General features: G+C 42.2%; 1 protein-coding gene and 1 long non-coding RNA gene across 10 annotated transcripts in view; one reads left to right on the forward strand and one right to left on the reverse strand.

Annotated features, from left to right (window-relative positions):
- XRCC4 (X-ray repair cross complementing 4) overlaps positions 1-16,054 on the reverse strand; it is a 103,680-nt gene that overhangs the window by 65,375 nt on the left and 22,251 nt on the right. The window lies entirely within an intron of this gene.
- LOC310660205 lies at positions 6,719-11,628 on the forward strand. Its single transcript, XR_014503305.1, has 2 exons — positions 6,719-8,578; positions 10,687-11,628. It is a non-coding gene; the product is annotated as an uncharacterized lncRNA (long non-coding RNA).

Genomic DNA, 16,054 nt, shown 5'->3' on the forward strand with positions numbered 1-16,054 from the left:
TGGCTGGAGAAACCCAGCCAGATGGCAGGGGTATTATTATTATTATTATTATTATTATTATTATTATTATTATTATTATTATTGCAACCAAGAGGCTCAGGCTACATAAGTGGCTTAGAAGGGCTAACTAAGTTTTATCTGGCTTGCTCAATGGCTGGGTGATATTTAGCAAAGGGTGCAGGGGCCCCAAGCAGGAGTACAGTGGTACCTCGGGTTAAGTACTTAATTAGTTCCGGAGGTCCGTTCTTAACCTGAAACTGTTCTTAACCTGAAGCACCACTTTAGCTAATGGGGCCTCCTGCTGCCGCCGCCCCACCAGAGCACGATTTCTGTTCTCATCCTGAAGCAAAGTTCTTAACCTGAAGCACTATTTCTGGGTTAGCGGAGTCTGTAACCTGAAGCATATGTAACCTGAAGTGTATGTAACCCGAAGTACCACTGTACTGTGTGAGGATATAGGGGCATCTGCATGTGACATCTCCTTCTCCACCCCTGACCTTCCCTTATTGGGCAGGAAGATCTGTAGTGGGTGGGTGGGTGGGTGTGTGAGAGAGAGAGAGAGGGAGAGGGAGAGGGAGAGAGAGAGAGAGAGAGAGAGAGAGAGAGAGCCCTGTGTAATCTGGGTTCCTGTTTGCAAGGTGCCCTGTAACTGCATTCAGCTAAATGCCCTTATAATTCTCCTTCAGTCAGCAGGAAGGTCAGCGATGGAGGAAGCAGGGCTGGCTGGCTGGCATGCACAACCCATGGACAGAACTGAAGCAGGGGTGTGGGAAGGGGGTGGGGGGTGGTCTGCCCCAGGTGTCATCCCAGAGGGGGTGACAAAATGGCATACCGTGGGGGGCATAACGCGAAGTGACCCAGTGGCTCGGGGCCCCACACTGCCCAAAACGGCAACGTGGGGCTTGCATCCACCAGGCGGACTCTGTGGGCAGCTCACTGTGGTGTCCCCCTGGGCGGATTGCTGCAGCGCCCCCGCCCTGGGTGGAGCATGGATCGCTGTGGCACCCCTATGCGTGGATCGCCCCGCCCCTGCTGCTCCGGGTGCCGGAGCAGCTAGCTACACCCTTGAATTGAAGAATACTCAAGTAGAATTTCAGAAGAAGCATCTGGCTTGTATGAGCAGACACAAAGATGGGTCCAGATTTAAGTAGGAATTAAGCAGACAGATGGAGGCAAGGCAAGCTGGTGAGTTACCAGCCCTGGGAGGGCAAGGGAAACCCTCTCCAACACACCTAACCACATGCTCAGAAATGGTGACTTTGGTTTGCTGCTAATTGCCTCAGCAAGATGCAAGAGGCAAGCTGTTAATGTTTATTATACTCGCATGGGAGTGTGTGCAAGCCTATCTCACACCCCTAAATTAGCCCCTTAGGTGAAGTGGAAGACTCTTGTGTTGAAGAATGAATAGACTGCCAGGCCAGCTAGCTTCCATATATCAGAATGGAAACACATCATTTTATCTTTTGCCTAAGGCAGCCTCAGGCAGTCAACCCTAGCCTTATAACAGGTGTAAACAACCCAGTTTTCACACAAGCCTCTCAAGGTTGCCAAATAATAAGCAGTCAATTAACAACATCAGACCATCAACCGTCACAACCAGAATGTGAGCTGCAGAGTTATATAAATCTAGATTTGTGCTTGCTATCATGCTTGCAATATGCTGTCAAAGCACACAAAGTTGGCAAAAGTAATAATTAAGACTTCCAGCACTTTTAAGAAAAGCAACAGCACACCAACATATGATGTAGTAGCGGCTACATAAATAGGAGCATGTTAAAACTACATCTCAATTGGCCATATTTATAAAAAGGCAAAGCCAGACTGATTTTTTAAAAAGCCTTAATAAAACACAACTGAAACGTCTAGCATAATAAATGTCAGGTATGCAGAGAACATGTCTTGGGAACTACTTCCCTTTCAGGTGTTGACCTTTTCATTTGAGAAGTAATGGAAACTATATAAAGTACCTCTTAAACATACCACTGAAATTAATACGGCAGTGGTGTGCAGTAATTTAAACCCAACTCCTTTTGAATATACAGTAATCAGAAAGTGAAAATCTGAACCATTGTGGAGGCTTTTACATTTCTGTGTTTTGGTTCCTAGCGTGGAAAGTCAATGTATACCCCCGTGAATATGAATAAGCATGAGATAATGCCTAGACTGAGGCAAAATATACATGTTTCTAAATTGAGTACTACAAACAATTTTCCAGTATGAGTAATAACATTATGTTCATTTCAAATAACTATAGCCTGTTTTCTTGGTGCTTTTTACTGGGCTCCTCCAGGAAGAAAGGCAGGATATAAATTGAATTATTAATTCTCATAATACTAATATTTTACAAAATCCTACTGAAGTTCCAAACTGCATCCAGCTAGAATTGTCAAGTAAATTATGTATAAATCACCTATTAGCAAGTACAAACCTCTCTAAAGACTTTAGCCTTAAAGTATTAGCGCTCAGTATTATTAGTATTATTAATAACATTATTATTTAATTTTTTATCTATTTTTATACATTTGTTAAATTTAAAAAATATATTTTGACAAAGTAATAATCATAAATAAATAAGAATAAAAATGTGCACCCCACCACCGAGACCATTCCATTATAACTATCCAACCTCCCAAAATTTCAACACCTCTTGCAATGGTTTGACCCCTGTCCATTTTAACAGTACAAATTCTACAAGCGCCCTCCGTATCTCCTCAGAATCATTTCTCCTGCATATTCCCCATCTTACCTTAATGGCACATTCAGTATTATTTTAAGGCTTTTGAATCACCACTTTCTATATTAATATATTGGGAAGTTCATGTGTAAACATTTCAATAATCTATATGGTGGGAAGATTAGGAGAGATTCTGCTTTATTGATAGAGACTCCTTATCCTTAACCCCAAAAGCTAGCTGGCACCAAGGACTGCAGATGGACATACTGGTAGGACTGCAGAGATGGTCATACTGGTAGGAAATATCATGGTGAGTGGACAGTGAGAGGAAGTGTCTACTGTTATAGTTTTACAGTTTCTATAGTCTGTCATCAAATCTAAAGGCAAATATTTTCTATCGGTCAGTTTTGTGTGAGAAGGCTATTTCATAGGAGAAGGAGGAAAATGAAAGAACATAGGACAGGAAACTGGAAGGCAGTTTTTGGAATACATAAGGAAAACATTGCCGTCGATTGGTTAACATGCAATATTTTCTTCTAGCCTACAAAGCAAAACTAATTCAATACATAATATTAGGATTGTGTCATAAAATTCTCTTGAGGAAAACTGGGAGATACTTCACAGTGAAACAAGAGGAAATTCTGGCAACTATGAAAACAATATTTCTATCAAAACCAATTGGATAGTGCTAACTGTGCAAGAGGTCAGCAACAGTTTTCCTTTCTTAAACAAATATTCTCGACTAAAGATAAACTTGAATGCAATAAGATTGTGTACCCTTCTCTATAGTCGATTACAAGTCCACCTTGCCACTGTAAAACACAAATTTTCAGATTCTTTGTTTTGAAGGGGAGAAACAGTCCCTGAACCCACATGTAAATAAATAACTACCTGACATTCAGAAGACATCTTAAGGCAGCCCTGTTCAGGGAAGTTTTTAATCTGTGATATTTTAGTGTATTTTTGGTTTCTATGGAAGCCGCCCAGAGTGGCTGGGGAAACCCAGCCAGATGGGCGGGGTACAAATAAATTATTATTATTATTATTATTATTATTATTATTATTATTATTATTATGTAACATACATGCTTAATATAATAGCCAATTCTTAGGTTTTCTTAATGCACCAGTTGTATCTTCCATTCATTACTTCTCTCAACCTCTCTCTATTTGCTCATTAGCCTCTATACAGCACAGGTGTGCTAGCTACCAGTGCTAATGGGAATTTTAGTCCAAAAGATCTGAAGGATGCCAGCTTGGAGAAGACTGTCTTATGTTAAACAAGAGTAGCATGTCTAGTATAAGAGGAATGCACTCTAACTTGATTGGGAAAAAAACAAATTTAGTTACTTAAATAAAAATTAGAAGGGTGATAACTTAGCAAATTAACATGTAAGCATTTCTTACTATATAATGAAAATGTACAAGTGTCATCATGCAACAGTTTGCTTGGCCACAGATGGGTGGCGCTGCAAACTACAGTGGAATAAGAGGAAGTGAATGAATGGCCCAGGCAACCTGCAGCAGGACAGCCTGCTCTGCTGGCTCTCTTGGTTCAGAAGTGGGGAACTTTTGGCCCTCTAGACATTGTCTAATCACTCCCAGCCAGCATGGCCAATGGTCAGGAATGAAGGAAGCTAAAGTCCAAAACATCGGGTTGAGGAAGGCTGTGCTAACATCACATCTGGATGGTTGCGGGTTCCTTATACCTGACTGATGTGCCATCACTGCACTGTGGAGCAGGAGTGGGGAAATGCATAATGCCACGTCACGTTTCTCTCACTAAAAGTTACAGGGAGACAACGGGGGATATCATGGCACACAATGCTGTTTCCAGTGACAAGTCCATGAATGGCATCACATATTTCCCTTTCCTGAAACACAGAGTTTGAATAAAGAGTGTCATGAGGAATGATCAACAGCCGTTCATGCAGTAAAAAAGGAGTTTCGTTGGATGTCTCGCCTCCAAGACTCTGATCCCATTTAGCTTTCAAGATCAGAATATGCAGTCACAGTCTGGCAGGATATAATGTGCTAGTAAGCCAGCGTTATCACTGTTTCCAGAGACGTTGCTGTTCAATTTCAGTGAAGTACACGGTGGTATTTTGTGGTAACTAAGTAAATAATGACCCTGCTGCCCAGCACCTAGCCATTAATGGTCATTAAAAACAAAGATCTAATTCAACCTGAGTACAATATCGGCCACCACACAGATGAGAAGTATGAACTTCAGCTGAAAAAAGTTTAAAAGCATTTTGAATCAGTACAATTTCAGAGGGGGGTATATATGTTTACAATGCCTGGCCATTAGGCAGCAGTTACAGAAAATCTGCGATGTCAAGGACTTCATTATATTTGTGTGTGCAAGTTGAATTACAACAGCTGTGCCAAGGTTAACAAAGGTGGTACCCGAGGGAGAGTCATTTCATTGATTTATTTATTGGGGGCTTAACCTAAAATGTATGTTGTATACAAAGTACACATTTGAGAAAAACGGTGTCCAAACTTTTAGTGTTTTACTCAGATCAAGTTTTTACAGGAAACATTACTTTACTTTTTCTTTCAGCTGCATACAGCAAAAGTTTAGAAAATAATCATTTTAAGTTAATTAACTCAAGCCGTATTTTGGATTAGCGTACCCTGGTTACTACATACATAGCACAAGAAGACTGAATGCTGATTTCTGGAACTGCACTCTGAGTTACAAACAGCTTGACAGAATCAAGAGCACATCCTCTGTGAAGCAGGGTTCACATTTCCTCTACTGTGGCAAAGTTCTCTATACTTCTTTAGCAAATGGAATATCTGTTTGGGAAATACGCCTTTTCTGAAATGAGGCCGCAGAAAATCCTGTTGCACGGTTATTTGCAGGGAAGCTCCACTGAACTCAGAGGCATTTACTTCTGAACAAACACCCATTTGTTTGAGCAAACACCTCATGTAAACGCTCCCTTTCTAAAAATGCTTTTAGTGTCGACAATGGTCGCGAAAAATCAGGAACATCCAAAGCACAAGGTGGAAGCCTGAACACCAGTTTCCCCTTCCCCTTGTCTCTATTGCTGTTGGAGCCTTTAAGAACTGCACCAGAATATGAGAGAGTGGAGGAGCAGGAGACAGCATCAGCCGAAATCTGTTTGCTATTTCCTGCTTGGCTCTTTTTAGGAACTAGCTGCTAGTTAATATTATTTATTAATACTGTACCTGACCACACTGGAAAGTTTTATCATATCTGACTCTGATTTATTATATATTTTTAAAAAACTGATAAATAACATTGATTTAGATGTGTTTAAATGGTTGATATTTAATAATGAATTTAAAATGTCAGGCATATTTGTATTATTTATATATAGCCTAGGGAGCAACAAGCAGCTCCCGATTTTACAGTCCACACAAGGTACTCATATGGGGAAAGAAATCTTAAATTGTGAGCGACCTTCTGGGAGCCGGGTGTGTGTGTGTGTGTGTGTGTGTGTGTGTGTGGAGCCAATCAAAAAAGTGGGCAGAGCAAAGGTTGTGACTCCTACCTTTGTGTGACATTTTACACTCCAGCCATGCCAATAGCAGAGACTTCCACATGCCCAAATACATACACCTCTCTCCATCCTCCTTTCACGAAGACAAGAGGCATTATCACAGTTACAGAACACATTCCAGCCAATCGAAAGCATTCAAGAGGGTGGCCTCTGAGAGATGGTATGGTCTGGAGATAGTCCCAAGGGCCAAACAGAAAGTACTGGAGGGCCGCATTTGGGCCTTGGATTCCCCGACCCTGTCTTAGATGTACTACAATGACAGCCATTAAAATAAATTTAAAATCCTAAAATATTTCTACTGTCAAATATTTGTACTGTTAAATTAGATAATTTAACTTGGACCTGGCTGCTTGCAAGGCAAAAAAAAACAGTAGAACCAAAGTTCATTAAGGCTTAAACAAACTGAAAGCCATGCAGCTGCCCTACATACCAAAGTCCTTGGTATCAAGGAGTCTGTTGTCTTAATACAATTCAATTATTCCACATTTTGCATCATGTTTTCAGCAGCTACTCGCAGAGAACGTAACATCTGGCATGCTGAAATGCGTTTTAAGACACACGTGAAACATGGTCTTCCCAACAGGACAAATGAATGAAGGAAACTTAAATTGCTTCCATCTCAGAAAGTTGATAATGGTATGTATGATATTAGGGAAGAGCAAAACACTTTTTCACATGCAAACAGTCCCAAACCATTCCTGGGTATTCCTTTAAACAAATGGAATGTGAGGAAACCCGATCATCATAAATCTAAGTGGCAGCAACTGTGATTATTGCAGTGTCTGGAAGACATGCATTCACAACCACATCCACAATCACGGCATTGGCAGTACATCTGTGCCTTGCACTCTTACAACATGATTTTCCACTGCTTTCCCTCATGTCGGGGGGGGGGGGTAGCATTTGAAGTGCAATCTTATTCAGCAGTAAACCCCTTTGTTTTCAAGGGGGCTTACTCCTAGGTAAGTGGGCATAATTTTGTGACCTAGGTCAGTCGATATTTTAACTTACCTAATTATAACAGCAGGCATTTAAATTGAAAGTGGTAGAATTCCTTGGGGAATATTCATTCAGGTATATGAGCTTCACCAAGCACTAGAATGCACGTCATTAAAGTGAATTTTATTGGGCCAATTTAAGTTTGAAAGAGCTTTGCAAGATTGTTTTCTTGCTTTATAAAAGCCAAAGTCTAATCAGCACTAGTGAAAAAGTAAAAAGTGATCTGAAATGAGTAGGTCAATGATGCAAGCTTTTCCACTGCTCCTCTCCAGTCTGTGACTAACTTGGATAGATCACTCTATGATGGACTAAAACAATCCATACTCCAGCACTGCTACTGGCTTCTCTTCAGTAGCAATATTCAACTCTCTTTCTACGCTAAGGCAATATCCATACCTTGCTTTTTCTAAATCTGACCCCATAGAATGGACAGAAACATAGGTAATAATTACAGTGGTACCTCGGGTTAAGAAGTTAATTCGTTCTGGAGGTCTGTTCTTAACCTGAAACTGTTCTTAACCTGAAGCACCACTTTAGCTAATGGGGCCTCCCACTGCTGCCACGTGATTTCTGTTCTCATCCTGAAGCAAAGTTCTTAACCCGAGATAATATTTCTGGGTTAGCGGAGTCTGTAACCTGAAACGTATGTAACCTGAAGCATCTGTAACCCGAGGTACCACTGTACTATGTAAGTTCTTAAATGATTGCCTGTTTTAATTTCTTTGATTCTTTTAGCGCTTGATTTTGGTATTGGGCAGTGGTGGTTATTTATTGGTAATTATTTATTTTTTTCATTCTTTTTGTCCCTTCTGCAGTAGCATTGGGCAAGAAATTAAAATAATGCTCCATCTAATGCAGGGGTAGTTAACCTTTTTATACCTACTGCCCACTAATGCATCTTTCTTGATGGTAAAATTTCCTTACCGCCCACCAGTGCTCGATGGAACAAGGATTCAGGTTGTGCTGTAGAACCCCCTACTGCCCACCTAGAATCCTGAAACGCCCACTGGCGGGCAGTGGGACCAGGTTGACAACCTGCAATGCTTCACCATGTCAAGTGACACAAGATATCCACAAAGGAATGCCTCCTTGTGCAACCATCAGCTCTGCAAGGTAGGAAGGCTTGATTCACAGCTTGATCACAACAGAAATGCAGCGTTCAGCTCTAAATTGGGTAGCCCATTCTCCACTCTTCTCTTGCCCTTTCAATCAATGTCATGACAATACTGACTGGCTACAGAAACTTTTGACTTGACTCCCATACAAAGATTTATCCACTAGGGTATTTGAACCATTGCCCATCCCCTCCAAGGTTTTTGCAACAAGGACGTAGCAGGTGACGTCACAAGATCACACAGTGTGTCAACAAGTAAGTAATGAGGGGGGAAACTGTATTTTGGACAAATACAAACCTGGGTGGAGATTACCGTCCAAGATGAACGACTTAAATATTTTTTTCAGTTTACAAAGCTGATACAATTCATGGGTGCTGTCTCGTTACCACAGCAATGAACAGTCTGTTTACTTTAAATATTACAGCTTAAGAACATTTTTAGAAAGAGTTTTTCCCCCTCCACAATCGAGCCAAAGGGAACACAAAAGGCTAAATGCGTGAAGAATTAGTGAGATCCAAAATGAACTTCAGCCAATCCCACAAGCTTTCAGGAAGAAAAAGCTGAACTGCAGCTGTTCTAGCTTAATGCAGGGATATATTGACCAACATGTTTCCGCTATCATTTTCCCAACTTAAAAAGAAAAGAAAAAGAGTAGCAATATGCAGGATGCAGGCTGTAAAACAGTAAATGGTGGGGAAACATTAAAAAAAATGTATACCCAAGGCAGAATCAACAGTTATTTCTTTCAGTTAATTTGTAAAGGGTTGTTGGCAAAGTGCAGGAGTGGGGGGAGAAAAGAGGAAATCGGGTTCAAGGAGCAGGAAATGGAAGCAAGGAGTTTGGAAAAAACAGGGATGAAATTTAAAGTTTCAATTTCAAAGTTTTAGACAATGTAATGTTAAGGCACGCTATATTACATTGCATTGGCGGCTTTTATTTATTGCTCACTTGCTTGCCTCTACCCTTCTCAGACAGCAGCCAAGTTAGCCTTGGAGCAGGAGACAAGACTATAGCCCTGGCTCCTTCCTATGGCCAGGCCCACACATCCTTCTGTTTTCGCTCAGGAATATCACAAACACTAGCTTCCTTGATCAGCTGCAGCCAGGGGTTTAAGAAGGGGGGTGCAGGCCGTCCCGGCTGTCATCCTGAAGGGGGTGACATTCAGCGTGCCCCGCACCGCCCGTGACTCCCCCCAAGCCCAGCAAGCAGCAAAGCTGTAGGCTTGAGAGTTGGGAAGAACCGAATGTCACACCCCCTTCAGCCCGAAGAGGGGGTGACATTCAGCGCAGCCCCCACCCCCCCGGCCAAGATCGGCCCAAGATGACTTTCCATGGTAAGAAGCATTGCAAGGTATTAGAATACAAAACATCAACATGCATTTGAATCTGTGTCCTGCCCCCGTCACCTTGCAACATACGTGAGGTTACATTGTATGTGATTTCAGATTTACAGACAATCCCTGCAATCACGACAACCTGGAACTGCCTTCCGCATGAATACCCCTACCTTTCTGAAGCTGGTGCACTAGGAAAACCCAGTGTGGGAAGAGCTTTTAAGCTTTCCGCCTTGTGTGCATTTAATTTGTGCAATTTCAGCTGGTTGGCTGCCAAGCACACAAAGCTGAAATCATGCAAGTGAAATGCGTGCAATGCAAGTTGTCTGTGTATTTATTCAGATGTAACCCTCAGAATGCAGGTGGCACTCTAGACTACACCACTGAGCCTAGGGCTTGCCGATCGGTAGGTCGGTGGTTCGAATCCCCATGATGGGGTGAGCTCCTGTTGTTCGATCCCAGCTCCTGCCCACCTAGTAGTTCAAAAGCACGTCAAGTGCAAGTAGATAAATAGGTACCGATCCAGCGGGAAGGTAAACGCCGTTTCCGTGAGCTGCTCTGGTTCGCCAGAAGCAGCTTAGTCATGCTGGCCACATGACCCGGAAGCTGTCTGTGGATAAACGCTGGCTCCCTCGGCCTATAAAGCGAGATGAGCACTGTAATCCCAGAGTCGTCCACGACTGGACCTTATGGTCAGGGGTACCTTTACCTTTTAACCCTCAGAAAAATGAAAATAAGCCAATTTCAGTTTTGCCTATTAATGCATGCATATGTTAACCAAAGCAGAGGTAAGTAACCTGTTTCCCTCTGGATGTTGCTGGGCTTACGTGCTCCATCATCCCTGACCATTAGGAGTCCAACAACATTAGAAGAACCACAAGTTTCCTACTCCTGAATGGCAGAAAAAACTTGTTTTAGTATATTTAACCTTGTTCACAGACTCAGCACTCTTATTTGTTTATCTCTTTACTTACAAAATGTATATATACCACGATTGTATCCTGAATTAATTTACAAATGTTTCAACAGAGATCTTCAAATAAGAACAAACTGCTATTTTTCAAGCACAATTCTGAGGCTCTGTTTCTTCACTTCCATTTCAATGAATTAGTCATGCTTTATCAGCTTGCCCTCATAGGACATTCAAGGACAGGACATCTTGTTATCAAGGCCATAACATTGTGAAATCCTAAAGTCAACATATATGAATAAACTTTTTTGTTTCATCATCCAAATCAGACTCAAGTTCCTCTTCCAAAGTGCCAAGGTTCGTAAGAAGGCATAATGAGAGATTAGAAACCTTTGGAAAGATCCCCACTGCTATCCCTAGACTTTGATCCATGGTCTGTAAAATTTTCTCAAGCAGAGAAAGTAATAAAAGTTCTGATAAACTGCAAGTATCATGACTGCTCTCATGATACTTGAGCATGGAGTTTTTACTGTGCCAAGCACTTCCACTGGGCTCATGAAAGCATGATCTTGCTCTCTGGTCGTAGGTGTCTAAAACAAGTTTCCAGAAATGAAAAAGTCACTGAGTTCACAACGCAGTAAGAACCGCTAGAAAACATGACTATTTGGTATATAAATTATTTGGCACCCGATATATTGCTTTGCAGGACGCTGTTATAACAAGAGCAAATTTCTGACCTCTGTACTTCCAAGTAGCATATTCAGTATCACATCCACAATAACCTTTAATCCAATCACAATTCTTCATCTAACATGTTAATGGTTAGTTCATTCATGATAATGTCCTGGTTCACACATCACATGAAGCCATAGTTTAAACCAGGGGTCTGCAACCTTTAAGACAAAAAGAGCCACTTGGACCCGTTTCCGAAGAAAAAAAAACTGGGAGCCGCAAAACTTGTCATTATAAAAATAACTTTTTTGTCACTTTTTAATTATTTCTTTGTTTGACCCCTCAGAATTACTCCTCCTCATAGAAATAAACGTTAAATTAACAAGTTACAGTGGTGCCTCGCAAGACGAAAAGAATCCATTCCGCGAGTCTTTTCGTCTTGCGGTTTTTTCGTCTTGTGAAGCAAGCCCATTGGCGGATTAGCGCTATTAGCGCGATTGACATTTTAAGGGCTAAAAACAGCTTTTTAAGGCTTAAGGGATTAGCGGTTTTGCTGCTAAAACGCTTTTAGCAGCTTAGCGCTTCAGAAAAAGGGGTTTTGGAGCGAGAAAAAAAAATTCATAATTTTTCGCCAATTTTCGTCTTGCAAAGCAAGCCCATAGGGAAATTCGTCTTGCGAAGCGCCTCTGCAAACGGAAAACCCTTTCGTCTTGCGGGTTTTCCGTCTTGCGAGGCATTCGTCTTGCGGGGCACCACTGTACCTTTTTGTGTGTGTGTGTTCTTCACTCCCCTTCAAAACAGTGACCAGCGTACATGCCCCCTTTCAATGCAGTGACCAGCGTACATGCCCCTTACAATGTAGCGGGAGGGCGGGAAGGTGACATCGGGACAGTGCGTGACTAACGCACGCACCACCCACAGCCAGTACAGCCCCTGCCACAGTGGGGAGTGTCGGGGCGCACAATGCGCCTCCTCCCCTCGCTAGTATCTGCCCCAGAGCCGCGGCAAAGGTGTAAAAGAGCCACATGCGGCTCCAGAGCCGCGGGTTGCCGACCCCTGGTTTAAACAATGGTTTAAAGTGATGAGCAAACTGGGCCAATTACACACAGCACTATTGCCTTCACGCAGGTTTCAGTTCCATTTTCTCAAGGATGCCTATTTTTTCCCCCAGATAGGGAGAGATGCAACATTCAATAATGAACCTGAAATATGCTTTCGTTCCCTGCTCCTTGTGAGACATGGAACTCCTGAATTATGAATTTGCATGCTGTCGTGGACTGGCTGGCTGCAGAGGAGAGATGGGAGGCAGCAGCTGGGGAACCCACCAAGGGAATGCTCAGAGGAAGAAGGCTCAGAGTCGGGATACTGGTGGTGGGACAATGATGCATGGTCAGAAGGAGCCCCGTCAGCCCCAGCCAGTGCAAGCTGGAGCTGATGAGAGTTCTAGTCCAAAGCAGCTGGAAAGTGTGAGGTTGACAAAGGCTACTAAAAGTGGTCTTCATTATTTATTAAGATTATTTCCATCCCTCCTTTCCACTAAAATTAATACTTTTACCGAAACATGTTTTACCACATGGGAAATGAATGAACAGTATTGAGTTTCCTTTTGCACTCCCTTATAACATGTAGTTTTAATACACATTGACCTCTTCACATAACTGCTTCCAACCTTGAAACACTGTTGGCATTTGTCTGTCTCAAGAGACAATGGAGTGCACCTCTGAAGGTGAAGTCAAACCACTGGAGAATTCCAGGACCTGCTGTGGCTGCAGACCAGTAACTCATAACTGCTGCCTCTCATGTAGTTTTTGCTGCAGTAGCAGAACCAAAGTGACCTCTCCAGGATTCAAGCCTGAGCAGCGTATATGGAAGTCCTTAGGCTGCCCAGGTAACAAGACCCCCTTCCCCCTCAGCCTTGCTGATGTGGTTCAAAGGAAAGGGAAGCAATACATTTGGCACCAGCTTGGCTGCAGGAGTTACCAGAAGGAAGCAAATAATGCGCCATCCAACTACCTTAGGGACTGTGCTCCGGATTTGTGTAGGGTTTACACCTTTGCCTTTTCCCCCCTCACAAAGATATATTGCAAGGCAGCAGAGGTTTCAAAGCAGAGTTTTCCTTTTCCTAGATGGGCTACCGTCTGAGGTTGCCCCTCATTTCCTTCTACACCTCATCCAGAAACTGCATTCTTGACTGTTGGACCCACTATTGGCTTTGTCCTCTCAATCCACTTGAGCCTGTCTCCACATGCAGGGGAAGTCCCTAACTCATTGAATGTTTGAGATCCATCAGCTACCCCTGGTATAGGAGGCCAGGCAAAGCCGTTCCTGAGGTGTGGCCGCTGGCTCCAAACTCACACAGGCAATAATTATGTGAGTCATCCAGTTTGCCCCCACTCTCTGCTTTTGGCACACAACCAGTTGACTGAAGTTTGTTTTACCTTAGAGGAGAGTGTGCTATTTTGTGGTGTACATTAGGAACATGCCTATGGACAGAAAGGCTAGGACTGAATCAAAGGACAGAACTTCCCTGTTTCTTACACTACTAATGGCTGGGACCCTGAAAAAATGTAAGAAAAAAATTATCCGCATGGCTGGGCCCAACACTTTAGACCTGTGAGCAAATTTTGGTCAAAGTATTTTTGTGTAAGGGTGGGGGGGGGGTCATATTTAAAAAGACTCCATGATTTCTGGTCAAACTCCATCAATATTAAACCAAGCTATTGTTCCTAAAAGGTGGAGTCCATATGACATTATTTGCACAGAGGACTATCCCTTAAGTGTATGCTTCTAAGTAATACCAGAACAATAATACAACTATCAACCTATTTTGTAAAAAGTGAGTATCATGCAGAAAGGACCTTTGGTAATCAAGGGCTTGTGGACATCATGCATGACCAGACTTTCCTTGCCCCCACTATTATGAATTGGTTTCAAAACTCCTCTTTATTTTAAAGTAGTTTTCAACGTGGGAGGTTCCCTTTGCAGGGTGGGGGAGACTCTAGCCAGGCATTTTTCTGGATCACAGCCATTACCACTGGAAAACTACAATGAAATTTTATACCAGCAGGTTGTGAGAAACGCAGAGCTGAACAACAAGGACCAACATTAAGCTGATACAAGCATTCACGGATGACAATTACTTCCGTTTTATTTTTCCTTAAGTGCTTTAATGTTTTGGCCACTGTCCAAACTATAAAATCCGATATGAGTAAGTCCTCTGCCCAAAACATCTTTAGCAGCCCACCCCCCACTCCTCGCCAACTTAGAAAACTATGGGGGGGGGGGGGGAATTAAAAGAGATTCAAGCAAATGTACACTTAATTTCTATCCTGGCAATGTACTTGCTACATACTTGTTGTCCTTGTTGTCTATCTCTAGGAGGTGGCCTTGATTAAAGCTCATTGTTCAGGAAACTAAATACATGTGTTTCTAGATAGCATAAATATACTGCAATGACTAAACAACATTTGAGGAACACATGCAGCACTGGAAGCATGCCAGGCACAAACCTTTGTGCTTAAAATGTTATACAAATACTGTCTGGCACGTCTGATTTAAATTACATGGCAATTAAAATCCACAAGCTTTCAATATCCCTGGGTTTAACCCGTCATGGCTATCATCACTACTCTAAAGGCAGCATTAGCCCTAAAGGTCTTCTTCTGGTCACAGATGACTATGAATTTCCTTGCCTGGTTATGATCAAGCATTTAAAAAAGATTACTTAACAAATAGAAAGATCTCCACCTTGGATGTTTCCCTTTGGTTTAGTTTCTGGTTCTTAAGCACAGAAAGTGCTTAAGGTAACTGGGATTGTGACCACAAGCACACCTTTAAGTTCCACCAGCAAAGCAACGTGGGACATTGCAACTGTACCAGATATGGGTAAAGTGGGAGCAGACACAGAGAGAAGCCATGTTGTAGCAGTGCAAAAATAAAATCCCAAAGCATAATACTAAGGGAAAACATATTATCACCAGATGCCAACAAAGGGCCATAGCCCAAAGAGATACCACAGAGAGCAGGCAGACACACATAAATGGCAATGCCACACTATCTACCAACCATGAAAAAAAGCTGACAAGTTTTGATATGGACTTATCCCTCTGATACCCACATTTACATGAACACCACATAATTCTCTGGCACCATCTGCTTCACATAAAGAGCCAATGAACATTCTCTGCTGCCATGTGTTGGTGTAGCAACAGCACTCAGCAAGCACCAACAGAATAGCATGAAGTTTGCCCCCCTCTCCATATTGGAGGGATCCTAGCAAGCGCTTTCTCAAGAACTTAGCTAATTGCTTACATACTCCTCAAAACTGTATTTCTCTCTCTCTCTCTCCATATAAATTTTATGCTCCGAGTTCAAAATATTCATTATTTTCGTATCATCATACAAAAATGTTTTTTTATGAGGAGTATGAATAATGTTTGCTAGTTTAAGTTTCATATCAACAGCTGTTAAATCTTTAGGAAATTATCTGGCTAGGAGTGCTTTTTCCCATCTGTCTGATAAGTCAGAAGGCCAGATGCAAAGAAGAGTTGCAAACTTAACATAAAAGCTTTTGTTGAAAAAGAATGAACTTCAACCCCATCGACAAAACCTGCAACAAGTGGACCAAACACCATAGCTAAGAGATTAGAGCTAGAAGACTGGGGAAGCTGGATTGAAAAAATATTCTTGGTCACATATGCCACCTAAACATAAAAGCCAGGTCCAGAAACACCAAACACCAAAAATTCCCAAGCTATAAACCGGATCCTTCAATACATAATAACCACAACCAGAAGTTCAACTGGCCACAAATCA

This window comes from Podarcis tiliguerta (assembly GCF_965153285.1).
Source record: "Podarcis tiliguerta genome assembly, chromosome: 11".
Lineage (NCBI taxonomy): Eukaryota > Metazoa > Chordata > Lepidosauria > Squamata > Lacertidae > Podarcis > Podarcis tiliguerta.